At 44.4% G+C, this 19,191-nt stretch overlaps 1 protein-coding gene across 1 annotated transcript in view; it reads left to right on the top strand.

Moving 5' to 3' along the window:
- CELF4 (CUGBP Elav-like family member 4) overlaps nucleotides 1–19,191 on the top strand; it is a 667,347-nt gene that overhangs the window by 444,734 nt on the left and 203,422 nt on the right. The gene's annotated exons all lie outside the window — the stretch shown is intronic.

The raw sequence follows: 19,191 nt of genomic DNA on the forward strand, positions 1-19,191 counted from the left end.
CTTGGAGCATCCTAAAGTGTCTATTGCCCTCAATGACTGTGGTACCATCGATGGTCGATGGGGTTTTAGTCCTCTGTAGAAGCCCATTGGTTTATATCGATGGTTAGGGACTGCAGCTATCGGTACCGTTGAACCGGTGACGACGATGTTTTCTAAAAGGCAGATTCGGGATTGAAAAATGCTCAATCCCGCAATCCTCGGATTCCCTAATTGGCCTCCTTGTAGAAAAAAAATTCACCTCCCCCCATACCGCAGACCTCAGCGGTGCAGGAGTGCCCGGTGCCGCGGAACGTTAGCGGTCAGAGAAGACAGGTGCGGTATTGGAAACTCCAATCCCGCGATTTTAAACCCTAATCTCTATTAGCCAATTAGCGTACAGACGCGGAGGCTGCTGTACAAAGAGATATAACGACAGAGGAGAAGCTACAGTCTCACATCTGGTGCTTTCACGAGGCAGAATGGCTGCAATTCTTCCTGTACCCAATTATTTGTCTTCAAATCTTTTATTTATGTTTTTAAACTTTCTTTTTACTCTGTATTATTTTGCCTTTACCTGATTGTCAGGAGCCCTCATTTTGCTCATAAAATCTTCCCAGTGCTCAGTGCCTGCTGACATACATCTGTGAAAGGTCATCCCACACTCAAATCACTGGCTGGGATCAATAAATAAGCCGCCCTGTTACAGCGGCACACGTCTGGCACAATCTTTTATTTGCCGCTCTTACACGTTTTCTGTACATATCTCACTTCAAATACAGACAAACGCGGAGCCTCCATAGTCTCCCTCTCAGTTCATTATCCAGCAGTTTACAGAACGCGGTGGCAGCTGCCTGTTGGGGATCTGTGAGACTGCAGAACTGCCTGTTGGGGATCTGTGAGACTGCAGAACTGCCTGTTGGGGATCTGTGAGACTGCAGAACTGCCTGTTGGGGATCTGTGAGACTGCAGAACTGCCTGAAATAGGGATAAGTTCCCATTTATCTCATCTCCATCGAACAGAAGACCATGTAGTCAGCGGTTTAATTTGCAGGTACAGGGCTGATGTAGGAGTGTCTACACCGAAACATACCCCCCCAAAATGTCCTATGGGCTCCTGAATACCAGTCAGATTTCTGGGAGAGTAGCCCATCCCCCAGAATTCTGCCCACTTCACAGGGGATAGTGACGACGCGTTTCGCCGCAAACTGCATCTTCATTGCCATGTTGTTCCCCTCTGCACAATAACACTGGTGGTGGGGGTGTAGTGATTCGCAGCAAATTCCTAAATCATTGCACCTCCCCTGCACTGTGTGATGTCACTGAGGGGCGCGATGACGCATTTAGCCACATATGGCATCACTGTTGCCTCACACCCTACAGCATGATGTCACTGGGGAAGGCGGCGCGATATTCCAAATTGCAGCAAATCGCATTTTTATAGCCTCACTACCCACTGTGTGATGTCACAGGGGACGGGGTAATTGGGGATAGGGGAATTGCATTGTTACAGCCTAGCCCCACGAGCTTCTGTGCCAGTTTCACCGGGCGCTGCCCACCTAGCCTGTTCGCAGGGCACCGTTACCCAGGGCACTTGGCAGTTGCATCCACGCCAATCTTCAGACAGTAATACATGCACTCCGCATCCAGAACAAGGGCAGAGGCATAAACTGCCACCTCTATGTTACCGGTGTCACCGTGCCGCCCAGTAACAGATGGCAATGGTATTAGCTACTGTAGACTGTCCCTTTGTCCCTTCGTGTAAACATTCATTTTGGGCTTAACTGTCTGCTCCGTTAGGATGACTTTGGAGAGAGGAAAAATAAATCTGCAGCACTTCTTGTTTGTGTGTCACATGACCCTTTTTTGGGGGGTGGAAAGGACACTTCTGGCTGCTAGGCAACACGATGGTCCCCTTTTCAGACATACTTTCATCTAAGAGTAATCCTGCTAATTACGGAAGCAGTGAAACCCCCCCCCCCCCTTGTTTCTCCATCTCACCAGTTAATACTATATTTAATTAATTTGTCGTTGTGTGAACTTTAACTATAGAAACAAAGAAACACTGGAGAGGGAGAGAGGGAGGGGGGGGGTGAGGGGGAGAGAGATGGGAGAGGGTGAGAGGGAGATAGGGAGAGAAGGGAATAAGGAAGAGAAAAAAGGGAGTTGTACTAAGCATTGCAGAGAGATTAAGTATCATCAACTCGGCTCCTAACTGCCAAGTTACATACTCTAAAAATGACAGGTAGGAGCATGCCCGTTGACCTGTTATCACTGTACACTTTATCACTCTCCACAGCTTAGTATATCGAGTGAAGAGAGACAAAGTACCAAATAATAATCTCCTAACTGTCATTTTTCAAACATAGATTGTAACGTGACAGTTGGCTAGTACTTTATCTCTCTCCATGTTATCACTCACACGGCATCTCACCAATAGAGAGTTAGGAGAGAAAATACCCGCGCCTCGCCCCATCCAAATCACTTCTGCTTTTGCCACCACTCTCGCCCCACTTCACTAAGCCCCACCCCTTACAGACCCCAATAACCATGGCCCGTGGCTTAACTAACTATTTATAGGCCCCATAACAAAGGTTTGCATGTGCCCCTATGTACCAACCAATGGCAGAAACTCTCTATAGCTGTTACTTTGACAGGAAAGGTGGGGGCCCTTTCAGCTCTGGGCCCCGAAGCAGCTGCACCCTCTGTACCTATGGTAGTTACCCCCTTGACCGTGCCACCTCGGGGTGTGCTATTTCTTGGTGTTTAGTTTCTTGATTGCATTCAGTCTCCTGCGTAATAGAGATTAACGATCCCTTCCTGTACCTGCGGCCAGATGCAGCTAGCGCTATAGAAATGGGAAATATGTCAGGCGGATGAAAGCCACCCAGGTGCACCAACCCCCAGGCTGCGTTCTCTCATAAATCTCTGTAGCACAGAGCTGTACCGCCATGTCAGCGAGCAGCTAGGCCCTGTAACCGGCTGCGGCCTACATGAGGTTATATATCCTACACCTACAGTATGGTACAGGGTGGGGGGAGCCGGAGGACTTCTATCCCTACGGTGCTTGTTGTCAGGACGGCACATGGACTGGCATAAATGCAGCGACTGGCACATTAACCCTTGCGCTGCTGGGCCCGTTTAGCAGGCTTTTGGCGGTTTTATAGGAACCTTAAACATTAAGTTATTTCTAGTAAGTTAGCCGAAGTAAAGAGCGGCACAGTGGCAAAGTGGACAGCAGCGCAAGTAAACAGTACTTAGCGGTATCTTGCAGCTTCCAGAAGAACTTTGGTTCCTTCTGACGAGTTTCTGTAAATAAGCGTTATACCCGTAACATGGCAATACTGGCTTGGAGCGGATGGAATCATTACAATGGGTTTTTTTGGAACTAGATACTGCGCTGTGGGGCAGCCTGACCTGCACGGTAGGTGTGTCACCAAACACACTGCACATATACCAAAAAACAGACAAAATACCGACAGTTCTTTCAGGCGCTCCTTTTTTGTGTCCCTCCTTCACATGTATTTCAAAGGGTTATTCATGAAACATGCAAGGAAAAAAGACAGGCATATAGTGTAAAACCATACAATACAATTTAAATGAATCCCAAGGTGTATTTAAATGGGAACCGTACCCTTTTCAATTGTCCACTGTACAAGTAGACAATTTGCGCATGTGGTTAGTCAATAGGCAACCAGGTCCTCAAATGTGGTCCTCCTTATTTCTCCATATTTCTCCCGTGAGTAGAGAATATACAAGAAGATATCTCCATATGGTGAAATACCGTTTTATTGAAGACACACAAAATTTAAAATATAAACATGAAAATGGGATAAGTGTATTGGACTCTCACCAGACTGAGATGTCTACTTAAACAAAAAGCAGACTCAAACAGCATATGATGGTATTGCTTCAGGCGTCCCTGGATACTGCTCGATCTCCCAATCCTGGTGGTCTGTCCAAAGCACCTCAATCCCCTCCGCCAACGCGTTTCAGACTGATTCTGTCCTTTATCAAGCCTTGATAAAGGACAGAATCAGTCTGAAACGCGTTGGCGGAGGGGATTGAGGTGCTTTGGACAGACCACCAGGATTGGGAGATCGAGCAGTATCCAGGGACGCCTGAAGCAATACCATCATATGCTGTTTGAGTCTGCTTTTTGTTTAAGTAGACATCTCAGTCTGGTGAGAGTCCAATACACTTATCCCATTTTCATGTTTATATTTTAAATTTAAATTCAAATTTAAATTTAAATTCAATAAAACGGTATTTCACCATATGGAGATATCTTCTTGTATATTCTCTACTCACGGGAGAAATATGGAGAAATAAGGAGGACCACATTTGAGGACCTGGTTGCCTATTGACTAACCACATGCGCAAATTGTCTACTTGTACAGTGGACAATTGAAAAGGGTACGGTTCCCATTTAAATACACCTTGGGATTCATTTAAATTGTATTGTATGGTTTTACACTATATGCCTGTCTTTTTTCCTTGCATGTTTCATGAATAACCCTTTGAAATACATGTGAAGGAGGGACACAAAAAAGGAGCGCCTGAAAGAACTGTCGGTATTTTGTCTGTTTTTCGGATGGAATCATTGACCGCTTCTGTGGGAATTCGATTATCGAAAGACCACGCATTCGTACGGATAGTAGCAACAGATACAAATATCTGACGGACGGCGCAGGTCGGCTAAAATCTTGCAGCAAAATCTACGTAATCCCACATTTTTTTGGAAAGCGGCGGTCATGGTGGAATGTGGATTTGCAGTGATAGGAAACACCAATTATGGCGGCCGAGCGGCTTTTGCAGACACCTCTGTCTCCGGGCAATGTGCATGGATGGAATCCACCCGGATATCTGCCTGTTTTATCTGTACTCCCATAGAAGGAGTCCGGAATCAGCAGGAAGCATCTGCGAATGTTGGGACCGGAGCTTCTGGCTTAAGTCTGATTCCTTTCATACAAACAAGACGTTTATTAGCAGAGACCCAACTGACTTCTGTTATGTACACGTGTTACGGGGCGGGCGGGAGATGTAACCGCTGCGCGCTCCCGCGTCCGTGCATTTATATGAACTGTTACGTTAGTGCATTTAACCCCTGATTTCTACCCACTTTTTATTTATTTGATTTACATTTTGCACAGGTCTGAATCCGCAGGGCAGGGGATTATCGAAGAAGTGCCCATGCGCCTTGACCGCATTGCGCTTGCGTGAGGTGTGGCTACGAGCGGCTTCTGCAAGTATTTTTATTTGCAAGCCGCACGCATGTAGGGATGGCCATCGTTGCCATTGCCATCGATGGTTGCCATCGATGGCAATTCTGCAACTGGCCATCGATAGTGCTAAACTATGCAATGGATGACCATCGATATTTTTACATATCGATGGTCATCAATTGTGTTTAATTGATTTGCCTATGAGCCAATCAAAACACAGGGGAGGGGCTTCACCGGTGTTGGGGGGCGGAGCTATGCTCCGTGTCCTGGCACTTTGAGAAGAAAAAAAAGCAAAACATTGTTTTGCTCTTCCATCGATGGAGGGAAACCATCTGGTTCCCCCCCATCGATGGCAAAAGTATTCGACATCGGCCATGAACCATCGATGATTTTGAATCCCTACACGCATGGTGATTGACAGGGATTGGGCGTGTGGAGATGTGTCTCAACCGTTACATGGGAGTGCCAACAAAAACGGTGGGTGTGCCGTACAAAACGTTGGGAATATGGAGGAAAAAGCAGGTGTGTTAAATCTTGCTAGGGGAGGGAGAATGATATCAGCAGCGGGATCGATATGTCTGTGTTCAGCGCAGCCACCGAATAAGCCCTGGGCTTTGCGGGAATTGCAAACAGCAAGGACCAGAACAGAATTCATGTGATGATGGGTGTAACGCGTATGGTTTTGGCCATAATCGCTCGGATGCAAATGGATGTGCCTCTGTACACATCCGTTCGTAACAGAGAGACGAGATATGGCAACCGAATTCAGATCAGCCCCATTGTGCAGTGGCTCGTGGCAACCAATTACGGCGCAATTACATGTTGCATTAAAGTTGTCTGAAGGCGGGAACCGATTGACCCGATGCGTTCATAAAAGATTACTCAGAAGTCACTATACACATTCCAGCTCATCCTGTTGGTTTTCCATAATGAGGTTCTGTGCCTCCTCGCAGACATTTATCAGTGAGGTATCCGCGGTATTGCAGGAGACAAATCACTAGAAAAACTGGACACAGAGATGCAAAAAAAAAAAATCCCCCTAAGTCCATTTATTATAGAAATGACTAATTAAAAAAAAGACGTTGTTTCACTTCACTAATAACAGCAGTTGGTGTGAAAACTAATTAATATTTGTGATTTTTTTTTCTCTCGTCTTCAGCGATGATACAGAATGTTGCGCCGGGGTTTAAATCTGGGCCTCTGTTAATGGGGAGAAGGAAGAGGACCTGACTAATATGTATTGCGTTCCGTAGTACGGGTTCACAGTCAATAAACATTAGGTTACCTTCATGAAGTGAGAGAAGGGATTTATTAAAAAATCTTATCTGGAGGGTTTGAATTTCAATAGGATCTGAATTTGCATATTTTAACAATAACCTCCAATCATCCTGTCTGATCTCTGCTCTGCTCGCCATATACATCTCCTTCTCTTGAATAGATTATCATCGGTTTAATAAACCCTTCATAATATGCAGGTATAACAATAGTACTTCATGGCATAAAGAAAGCATTAAAGTTCTTTTCTGGGAAAAAAAGGGCTCCGCTAACTAGTGATTAAGTTCATATCTTCGCACTTTCTTGAGCGGAATACATGATTAAAGAGGTTGTATTCTTCGTTTCGCAATGGCGTATTAGCTTGTTAAGGCGTCGAGAGTCCTCTGCCGCTGACAATGGATGTTTATAGAGCTCCGATGAGTGTGATGGCGCAGGTAAGTCTTAGGATAGCGTTATATATCGGTGGTGTTCCCGTAATTGCCGCAATTAGTCAGCCAGGAAACCCTGTCCCAATCAGTGCTTCCTTCCACAAGCTCATTTGCATATTGAAATGATGCAATTTTAATATTTAAATAGTTGGAAGTGTACCGTGTTCAGCCTCCTCTTGATTGTGCGGTCTGGGCTGCACTCTCCTGACCACTGATTACCATTTAGATACCATTAGTTAGGAGTTCAGATGACTTTCCACCATGGCCCGTTGTATCAGTAGTTGGGGGTTTAGATGACTTCCCACCATGGCCCGTTGTATCAGTAGTTGGGGGTTCAGATGACTATACATCATGGTCCGTTATTTCAGTAGTTGGAAGTCCAGCTGTCTGTCCACCAAGGTCCGTTATATCAGTAGTTGAGCATCCAGCTGTCTGTCCACCATGGCCCCTTGTATCAGTAGTTGGGGGTTCAGATGACTGTACATCATGGTCCGTTATATCAGTAGTTGGGGGTTCAGATGACTGCCCACCAAGGTCCGTTATATCCGTAGTTGGGAGTCCAGCTGTCTGCCCACCAAGGTCCATTGTATCAGTAGTTGGGAGTCCAGCTGTCTGTCCACAAAGGCCCATTATATCAGTAGTTGGGGTCTAGATGACTGTCCAGCATGGTCTGTTGTATCAGTAGTTGGGAGTCCAGCTGTCTGTCCACCATGGTCCGTTGTATCAGTAGTTGGGGGTTCAGCTGACTGCCCACCATGGTCCGTTATAGCAGTAGTTGGGAGTCCAGCTGTCTGTCCACCATGGTCCGTTATAGCAGTAGTTGGGAGTCCAGCTGTCTGTCCACAATGGTACATTGTATCAGTAGTTGGGAGTCCAGCTGTCTGTCCACCGTGGTACGTTATAGCAGTAGTTGGGAGTCCAGCTGTCTGTCCACCATGGTACGTTGTATCAGTAGTTGGGAGTCCAGCTGTGTGTCCACCATGGTCCGTTATAGCAGTAGTTGGGAGTCCAGCTGTCTGTCCACCATGGTCCGTTATAGCAGTAGTTGGGAGTCCAGCTGTGTGTCCACCATGGTCCGTTATAGCAGTAGTTGGGAGTCCAGCTGTCTGTCCACCATGGTCCGTTATAGCAGTAGTTAAGAGTCCAGCTGTCTGTCCACCATGGTACGTTATAGCAGTAGTTGGGAGTCCAGCTGTCTGTCCACCATAGTCCGTTATAGCAGTAGTTGGGAGTCCAGCTGTGTGTCCACCATGGTCCGTTATAGCAGTAGTTGGGAGTCCAGCTGTCTGTCCACCATGGTCCGTTATAGCAGTAGTTGGGAATTCAGCTGTGTGTCCACCATGGTACGTTATAGCAGTAGTTGGGAGTCCAGCTGTGTGTCCACCATGGTCCGTTATAGCAGTAGTTGGGAGTCCAGCTGTCTGTCCACCTAGGTCTGTTATATCAGTAGTTGGGTGTTCAGATAACTGTCACCTAATGTCTAATATCAGTAATTAGACAGTTCATTTGTTGAGTTAATAATTTGAGAATGCTCCTAATATTCCGGGAAATATTTATGATGTTCCTGTAATCAGATCCTCAGCACAAAGGTCATGTGTGTTTGACAAAACCTCTTATTACCGTACAGCGCTGTATATTATGTTGGCGTTATATACATTACCAGTGATCATAACGGAGATGCTATCTCTCAGGGAGGTTATAACACTCGGACTTCCTCAGCTGTTGCTCGGGAAGCAGCTGACCTACCGTATGCTCTGATTTGCTGTACCTGCCAGACTGCCTGATCGTTTTGAAGATCATTTATTGGGAGATATTGTCGGATATGGCCTTTTTCAAATACTACTGTACTACGCGATAAGATGGAGTTACACCATTATATCTTGTAAATATATCCTCTTCGACTGCAGAATACTGTACATCATGTATATAGATATATTTCCAAATGTGCCATTTTGTGTTTTAGTACTAGTTGTTGTAAAAATATATTTTGTCTTCTGTAGAGTTACAATTTATAGCCGGTGTTTTATAGCTTAGAAATACTGCAAAAAGCAAACATCAGCTGCCGAAATGTCTATTATATCTCGGTTATATGTGAACTGGCCTAGCCTGAAATAATGCAGCATAACAGGACTGACATTCAACAGATTGAAATAAATTCTAGTCCGCAAAAGGTTCCAGGTACAGCAAATACTCAGGAAACATATTTGGCTGACATAAGTGGTCAGGAAAAGGTTAAACATCCCATATATATGTACATAATATAACCAGTAGAAGACAGACCTAAGCTTTCTAAGTGCACATTCTCCCACCTCATGTTTAAGACACCTGTCTCTGCTTGCTGGCAGCTGCTCCCTGGTCTCTCTGGACTTGTAGGCTGATTGAGATCTTTGATCCACACACATAGGGCAGAATGTAATGCTGCCCAAATTTAGCGTCAGAACTCAGTTTTATTAAAGGAACAATCACTTACAAGACAAAACTATGATGATTGCCCCTTTAAAAAAAGTTTTAGATAGGCCGGCATCCTCCACTGCCGCCTAACTCGAGCGGCATTACATTACGCCCCTTGGTATATATTATATACTGCTGCTATTGTGATCATGATTCAAGCTACTGTCTATGTCGGATTGAGGTTTCTGGACAACTGTAACCCCCCTTCCAGCATTTGCCTACGCAATAACATCTCCCCTTTCTGCTGCGAATTCGCAGATACTTTCAATTTTTTGCCCCCTCTTCCACACTTCTTTTCTTCCCTTTTTTTTTCTTTCTTTCTTCCTTCCTCATATCTGCACAAGAACTAACATCTGCATGCAATACTCACACGCTCATTTACTACAACACATGTACATACAGTGCACACACACATTTACTGATGCATATATACGCGCTCCACTGCCGAGGTACACGCGCGTTTCGCCATATCTACAATCAGTGGACATTGCTTCCGCATTTAATGTGCTTGCTTCTGAAAACTCCTTTCTGATCTCTCTAACTGAGCTCCCTTTTTTAACATTACTTTATTCCTTTTTTTTTACGTTTGTTTTTCATCTTCCCAAATTCCCACAATATGCTTAATTCATTGAAAACGGTTCCGAGCTCCGTTTCTGTGGCCGAGGAAACACAGGAGTGGGGATGAATAATTGAAGGTTATTGACCTCCCATAACCTGGCATTATTGACCATAAATGATTTCGTTTTAAGTTAACCGCGAGGCCAACATAAGTGACCTGGCTCTGGCTGCAGCGTTCTCTGAGCGGACCATTCAATTACCAAACACCTTGGCCCCAGATCGTTAACATGACGGGCGCTGAGTGTAAATAAGGACTCATTGTGATTATTCCAATGCCACGGATGTGGGTACACTGCACGTAATATGGCTGCAAGGTGTACTCAGTCTAACTACATCTCTCTCTTTTTTATTCTATTTATTTATATATATATATATATATATATATACACACTGTATATGCAGGGTGATGCGGGCGCTGCTCTCGGTCCTCTTAAGGAGGGATATAAGAAAATCCCAACAACCCAGGTATCACCCACACCACCCACATCTAATTCTCTCTGCACAAGTAACACCTGCCTCACCTGCAGTGCACATGGTTTTGTCCATCTAAGAAGGATTTTGTCAGAAAGAGTGAACTAGAATAAGGGCCTCAGTTCCTGCTGGAGCCTGCTGAAAAATAGCACTGTGTTTATATATATATATATATATATATATATATATATATATATATATATATATATATATATATATATTATACAGTTTATAAAGAAGCATCCCCTATGTTAACATCCAAAAGAAGAAGAAATTAGAACCCAAAGTTTAATAAAGCAACGTTGAAAAGAATCTATTTTGTTCAGAAGTGATAAAAGAGTAATCGTCAATCTGGCACAGAGCCGCGTACACAATAGAAGTTTCGCTAATTGGTGAGATTAACACAAAAGTTCATTTTCCATTGGAAGCCAGGGGACTGTTACCTTACCCAGAATAATCTCTTACTAATACCTTCTGCTCTCTGCCGACCAATACAAGGAGGATTTATCAGAGTGTTGGCACCTCCAACTGTCTCCTTTCTCCGAGATGGGTTTTCTCCGATGTTTAATCAAAATCCTGCTTGTTTAAGCACCCTCTGCTATTGAATTATGAAATAATAGAACATTAACTCAATTTTGAGAGGAAATGCTGTGTTAGAGATAACCGCGCTTTGTGTACAGTCTGCTTCTACAACAAGTTTACAGCATAGGGAGCGATAAATTACAAGGAACAGAAGCACTCAAGGTATGTCGCTCCATTGTCTGAGAGCATTACCGATAGAATGCAGTGTGGCATAATGCAATTTAATATAATCATTCAAGAGCGCAGACAATGCCGTGTTCTCAGATGAAGGGCTCATCCTCTCCTGACGAGCAGCCCTGATTATCGGCCCCTGAGTTATTGCTAATGGCTTAGGAAAGAAACTGCAACAATTGCATCAGCCCGTTAACGATGGGATAGGGGACTTTGGGGGCCTGTAGGATGTAGAGGCCTCTTCTCATAAACACCCCGGATGTGGTATTCACCAAAAATACTAAATGATATCACTGTTCAACAAATAACAAATTCCATCACTTTAAGAGATGACATCACTACTCAACAAGTAGATGAGATGACATCAATACTCTGAGATTGCGTCACTGCGCACTAAATATAAGACATTGCTCCCCAATCTATGAGATGACATATGACATCACTACTACCGAAGTATATGAGATGACATCGCTGGTCATCAAATATAATAAATTGCATCACTGCTCACAAAATATAACAAATTGCATCATTTTAAGAACTGACATCACTGCTCAGCAAGTAAATGAGTTTAGATGACATCACTACTCACCAGGTAAATTAGATGACATCACTGATTACCAAGTATATGAGATTACATTACTACTCACAAGTAATCACCAACAAAATTAGATGACATGACTGCTCACAAGTATATGAGATGACATCACTACTCACTAAGTACTGTATGTTATGAAATGACATCACTACTTATCGAATAAACCAGAGGATACATTATTACTGCTCCCCAAGTATGAGGTGAGATGAAATTACTACTCACCAATTAATGAAATTAAATCATTGCTCACCAAGTATGAAATGACCTCACTACACACCAAGTGAAAACGGGGATATCACTGCTCACCAAGTACACAGTATGAGATGACATCACTACTCATAAAGTATCAGATGAAATTACATCACTACTCACCAACTATGAGATGACATCACTAAACACCAAGTACATGAGATGGCATTACTACTTACCAAGTAATTAAACTAAATCAATGCTCACCAAGTACATGAGATGACATCACTACACACCAAGTGAATATGGGAATTATCACTGCTCACCAAGTATACAGTATGAGATGACATCACTACTCATAAAGTATCAGATGAAATTACATCACTACTCACCAACTATGAGATGACATCACTAAACACCAAGTACATGCGATGGCATCACTACCCCCATATATAAGGAATAACATAAGAAAACCATAAATGTGTTTATGTATTCTAGTACTGTGTACAGTATACACATTTGCTCATGTCCCCTGTGTAGTATACTGCAGGTATATAATACACCTACCCCCCCCCCCCCTTGACAGATCGGCCATTTTGTCTCATGACCAAGCTCTCTGCAGGAGTTTGTAACATGGCGCCCGGCCGTCATCTGAGCCCGTTAGGAAAGAAAGGCGCATAAATTGAAGTAATCTGGAGCCTGTGTACAATCTCACCGCTCTATTATCCGTTTAACAGTTTATAAAAAGATGTCTCACCTCGCCGAGCTAATGCTTTTGTCAGCAGGGAATTTCAATATATTTAAAGACGAGCGCCCTCGTTAACAGAAGCAACCGAGGCAGCAAAACTAAATATAGTGCAAGAAAACAAATAGTTTATTCTTTACTGACAAAATGTCATCTTTCATATGGAGGCAGAGACACAGCAGAGACACGGCGGTGCGTATAATGGTATCCTTTATCTTCCCTTCTGCCATTGTGGCTCAGTAGGACGTATCTGCTGCTATGGTCTGAAAGGTTTTCGTGAGACAACTACCCGCTGGGGCAGAGTGATCCGTGACTTGTTCAAGTTAATCTATTTAAAGTAGAACAGGAACTAAAAAGATGTTTCTGGATCGCAAGGGCCCAAATTGCTTCTATTAACTCTGCATTAAAGGCTTCAGATATCGAGGATCAGCTACAAACTTGAACATTTTTTAGACCTTTTGGCCAAATGGGCCGGTAAGCGATGACGATTCACGACCCCAATTCCAGTAACCGTGCATCCAAATCTAGGCAATGCCTGTTGCGAGCTGTAGAGAGGGAATTATTTCTGTATGCAGAGACAGCGCTGTCTGTTTTTGCATGCAGCCTGCAAACAGCGTCCAGCTTCATTGTTACGCCACCATTTTAGGGTTCAGCAAAACTTCTCCCCCTGCTAATACTCATAATTCTAATTAGGGCCCAGGATCAAACATTTTAGACATTGTATCATTTAAGCTCCGCCTGCTTCATTTACATATAAATATTAAAGTTCTGATCGCATAACCTAACGGGGTCTTCGAGGCACCTTAACGGTCCATGTTTTAAGTTTATCCACAGTTAATCACAGATAATTTTTGCTTGTGTTGACCTTGTGTAAGTCAACGTTGTGGGGTCAACCTAAACATTCTGAACCCAGACATTAACGACCTCATATACCAGACTCAAAGCGTGGATATACGTAAATCTTGCACCATTGTGGTACATTGAGGACCACCTCTGCATTCGGTTTTCTTATAAATCTATATTTCATGTCAAATGAATACTATTCATTTCTTCAGCGAAAGCCTTTTGGACAAATGCTAATATAAAGTACCTAAGCATTCATATGCTCTGTGATCTTTATCATTATCTCCTTTTCAAAATCTCTCTGGAGGGTGAAAATATGGCCACCAGCCTCACACTCTCTAAAACACTAGCACACGCACGCATGCATATATACACACACACACACACACACACACACTTACATACAAACACAAACAAAAATTCAGATTCCCAACTCTCAGCCTTTTATGTGGTGGATGCAAAGAGAAAAGGAAGGGAAGGATGTGAAAGAGCTCAGATGGCTGTTTCAAAGCCTCTCTGCTCACTACATCCTTTACCATCTAACTTTGGTTTCTCTAGAAGCTGCAGTTAATAAATCATTAAATACCGCCTCAAGAAACAAACCAAGTAAAATGGCAAATGCCAACATTCTTCTTATAACCTTCCACTGAGATTTATGAATCCACTTCATTTATTTGTGGGATTTAACAGTGCGTATACGGTGTCTTCTGCTGCAGGATTGAATACTGGAATTGAGAATAAAAGTTAGCAATTAGCTGCATTATGCTGGTTGTATTAAGTAGCATACTGTGCCCAGTCCTCCGATTTTTCCTTTGTTACCCTCCGTTGGGTCTCATCTGATTATCATGCCAGCGGAGTAGGCATCAGACTCTCCCTGACTAGTGGCAGAGCCGGACAGGTGAGCCGGCCTGGACAATCAATCATCATATTTATTTTAATTGTATTGTAATGGTCCCTTAGGAGATCAGTTCAAACGAGCTTGACATTATTAAAATTTTAATGCTCAGTTTTCATAGCTGAATGAATATTTAAAGAGAGTGTCCCGCTCTTAACTTATGACGGTGAAGAAATTAATGGAATGTCTTGTTTAATGTATCCGTACGTGTTGATGCAACAGCGTGGGGTGGGGGGGTTGGCGCAAGTGTCTGGGGATAATTACAGGGAAGATGGAGAATTGGCAACACATTTATCTTAAAGGATAGGGCAGAGGATATGAATCAATGGAGGTTGTGAAGAGACTAAGCCTTGGGTAGTAACAGGTAGCGATCGGCCACAGAACAGTCATCTCTGGGCAGACGATGGCGCAATTCACGTGGTGGAAAGGGACAATATTAGCCAAAGCCCTGTCCTGATTTACACAGCGCCTTCCATGGGTGGCGCAAAATGATTTCACTTTGCGTTCGCACATCTGGCTTGTCATTGCCTTCGCAAAACAAGTCGCGCAACTCCACGTAAAATGTCGGCGCCTAGTTGTGCAGAGTGACGTAAAACTCTTAACAGTCACTTAAGAATTGTTGTGTAAATTTTTCAACCAGCACACAACGACCCGCCAGAGATTTTTGGGCCTTTCTAAAAAAAAAATATTTTTTTTTGCCAAATGAAACATATTACATTTATTCATATTAATATCTGTTTCAGATAAGAGTAGGCTATTTCTCGGCACTGGAACTGCGGCACAATCTCACTTTCTGTCCGGAAAGGCTTTGTAGCGCGTTGAGTCTTTAGACATTTTACTTTTTGAGTTTCTGACCTATTGAAGCTGTCTAGTCTACCAAACATTGATAGGGACACATTGATCATCATTGATAGGAACACATCATTACCATTGATCACCATTTGGGTCCGACTTGCTCTGTCTGCGGCAAAGGTGCCCAGGTTGCAGTGTAGACCCACAAGTGCGGGCAGATTAATTGCTGCAGCTACAAACACAAATACGGGCGAGATGTCTTGTCGCTGCATCACAGCTGAACTCAGGGCCCCTCTGTATATCTCTGCCTGCGGGATTAGGGGGGGCAGACAGGAGGGGTCGATATATAGTTTTATTTATCATGATGTGATTCTTGTGATATAGGATTAATAATGCACCAGAATGGACCTAGGACAGATGCCCAGGAAGGGGGTCTGCGAGGGGCTGTCAGGGGTGTTGGGAATATTCCATAGACTTCAGACTGTACTGGGGTGACGCATTGCTACTTGCGTCAGGAACTTGGATGTTGTGCAGAATGTAGCATCATACTTGCCTACTTTTGAAAACTAGTTTCAGTGAGATTATAGTTGGTAGTAGAAATTTGCAAAGCGCCCCATTGAGGGGGCGTGTCATGCTCCACCCAAAGGGCGTGTCTAGTTCCATATATGGAGAGACTGTGAAAAGAGATTGTGAACGTGGCACCTAGAAGCGTGGGTCTGTACTGCTACATCTGAGATGGATCTTGTAAAATGACTTATATCCAAATGTAGATGAGCCCCCAAAGCAGTTAGTAAGAGATACTATACTTGGTAAAGTGATGATTCAATGTAAATGTATCTGTCTCTCATTCCTTTTTCCCCAAAAAATGTAAGTGTAATGTGGGCTAGGTGACATGAGGGAGATTGCTAGACTAATGAGGGAGAGAGGGAGATTGCAGCTATGTCAGGGAGTCTCCTGCAGAATGCAGGAGGGGAGGTAACTATGATGTAACTGTGTAATGTGGGCTAGGTGACATGAGGGAGATTGCTAGACTAATGAGGGAGAGAGGGAGATTGCTGCTATGTCAGGGAGTCTCCTGCAGAATGCAGGAGGGGAGGTAACTACGATGTAACAGTGTAATGTGGGCTAGGTGACATGAGGGAGATTGCTAGACTAATGAGGGAGAGAGGGAGATTGCTGCTATTTCAGGGAGTCTCCTGCAGAATGCAGGAGGGGAGGTAACTATGATGTAACAGTGTAATGTGGGCCAGGTGACATGAGGGAGATTGCTAGACTAATGAGGGAGAGAGGGAGATTGCTGCTATGTCAGGGAGTCTCCTGCAGAATGCAGGAGGGGAGGTAACTATGATGTAACAGTGTAATGTGGGCTAGGTGACATGAGGGAGATTGTTAGACTAATGAGGGAGAGAGGGAGATTGCTATTATGTCAGGGAGTCTCCTGCAGAATGCAGGAGGGGAGGTAACTATGATGTAACAGTGTAATGTGGGCTAGGTGACATGAGGGAGATTGTTAGACTAATGAGGGAGAGAGGGAGATTGCTGTTATGTCAGGGAGTCTCCTGCAGAATGCAGGAGGGGAGGTAACTATGGTGTAACAGTGTAATGTGGGTTAGGTGACATGAGGGAGATTGCTAGACTAATGAGGGAAAGAGGGAGTTTGCTGCTATGTCAGGGAGTCTCCTGCAGAATGCAGGAGGGGAGGTAACTATGATGTAACAGTGTAATGTGGGCTAGGTGACATGAGGGAGATTGCTAGACTAATGAGGGAGAGAGGGAGATTGCTGCTATGTCAGGGAGTCTCCTGCAGAATGCAGGAGGGGAGGTAACTATGATGTAACAGTGTAATGTGGGCTAGGTGACATGAGGGAGATTGCTAGACTAATGAGGGAGAGAGGGAGATTGCTGCTATGTCAGGGAGTCTCCTGCAGAATGCAGGAGGGGAGGTAACTGTGATGTAACAGTGTAATGTGCGCTAGGTGACATGAGGGAGATTGCTAGACTAATGAGGGTAAGAGGGAGATTGCTGCTATGTCAGGGAGTCTCCTGCAGAATGCAGGAGGGGAGGTAACTATGGTGTAACAGTGTAATGTGGGCTAGGTGACATGAGGGAGATTGCTAGACTAATGAGGGAGAGAGGGAGATTGCTGCTATGTCAGGGAGTCTCCTGCAGAATGCAGGAGGGGAGGTAACTATGATGTAACAGTGTAATGTGGGCTAGGTGACATGAGGGAGATTGCTAGACTAATGAGGGAGAGAGGGAGATTGCTGCTATGTCAGGGAGTCTCCTGCAGAATGCAGGAGGGGAGGTAACTATGATGTAACAGTGTAATGTGGGCTAGGTGACATGAGGGAGATTGCTAGACTAATGAGGGAGAGAGGGAGATTGCTGCTATGTCAGGGAGTCTCCTGCAGAATGCAGGAGGGGAGGTAACTATGATGTAACAGTGTAATGTGGGCTAGGTGACATGAGGGAGATTGCTAGACTAATGAGGGAGAGAGGGAGATTGCTGCTATGTCAGGGAGTCTCCTGCAGAATGCAGGAGGGGAGGTAACTATGATGTAACAGTGTAATGTGGGCTAGGTGACATGAGGGAGATTGCTAGACTAATGAGGGAGAGAGGGAGATTGCTGCTATGTCAGGGAGTCTCCTGCAGAATGCAGGAGGGGAGGTAACTGTGATGTAACAGTGTAATGTGCGCTAGGTGACATGAGGGAGATTGCTAGACTAATGAGGGAGAGAGGGAGATTGCTGCTATGTCAGGGAGTCTCCTGCAGAATGCAGGAGGGGAGGTAACTATGATGTAACAGTGTAATGTGGGCTAGGTGACATGAGGGAGATTGCTAGACTAATGAGGGAGAGAGGGAGATTGCTGCTATGTCAGGGAGTCTCCTGCAGAATGCAGGAGGGGAGGTAACTATGATGTAACAGTGTAATGTGGGCTAGGTGACATGAGGGAGATTGCTAGACTAATGAGGGAGAGAGGGAGATTGCTGCTATGTCAGGGAGTCTCCTGCAGAATGCAGGAGGGGAGGTAACTGTGATGTAACAGTGTAATGTGCGCTAGGTGACATGAGGGAGATTGCTAGACTAATGAGGGAGAAGATAATCCTCCCACTTCTGCAGATCTTTTTATCCTACTACAACTGTTACTAAACCGTAGACACTGGTGAAATTTACTAAAGATTCTAAAGAGAAAACGAGGTGAGGTTGTTCCTAGCAACCAATCAGATGCTGTATATCATTGTATAGGAAGCGACAGAGAACTACTTATTTCAAACCTTTATTACATTTTCCCCTTATACATATTATACCTGCACAATAATTAGCCCTGAAACATGGTAACAATTGTTATTCCATTGGATTTGTAGGGAATATATTTGTTGAGACGCCTCCAGGTGGAGCCACAGCTATCCCAGAGCAGAGCTTTCCAAACAGGCCAGGTTTTAAGTATATCCCTGCTTGGCCAACATTGGCCACTGTCAGTTTGAATTAACCATCTGTGCCTAGCCAAGGTAGCCAAGGATATACTTATAACCTGGACAGTTGGGGTGCCTTGAGGCCTGTGACCAGGAACCTCTGCATTATGTATTCTGGTGTAGAGTGTAAGCTCCATGGGCCGGGACTGGCCTATAAGCCCCCCCCCCCCCCCCCCCCCCCCCCCCTGTCTGAAACCTGCCCACAGCCGCGGCCCTCTCCCCTGTACTATTTGCTGTTTGTGCTGAATGAACCGGCGATATTTCTGCAATATCTAGATGTGTCCCAAACGTTCGGCTTATCTCTATCACACGCCTTCTTCCCCATTTATCTAACGGCTAATGCTTGACATATCTTATCATTCAGTGTGTTCATCTTCCTAAATGCTACACCCCATTTACTCCCGTCCCAGAACACTGACTTCTAATCTTACAGCTAGGTGATTATATCCATCTATCCA

The sequence above is a fragment of the Crinia signifera genome, chromosome 1, assembly GCF_055691185.1.
Source record: "Crinia signifera chromosome 1, ASM5569118v1, whole genome shotgun sequence".
NCBI classification, from domain to species: domain Eukaryota; kingdom Metazoa; phylum Chordata; class Amphibia; order Anura; family Myobatrachidae; genus Crinia; species Crinia signifera.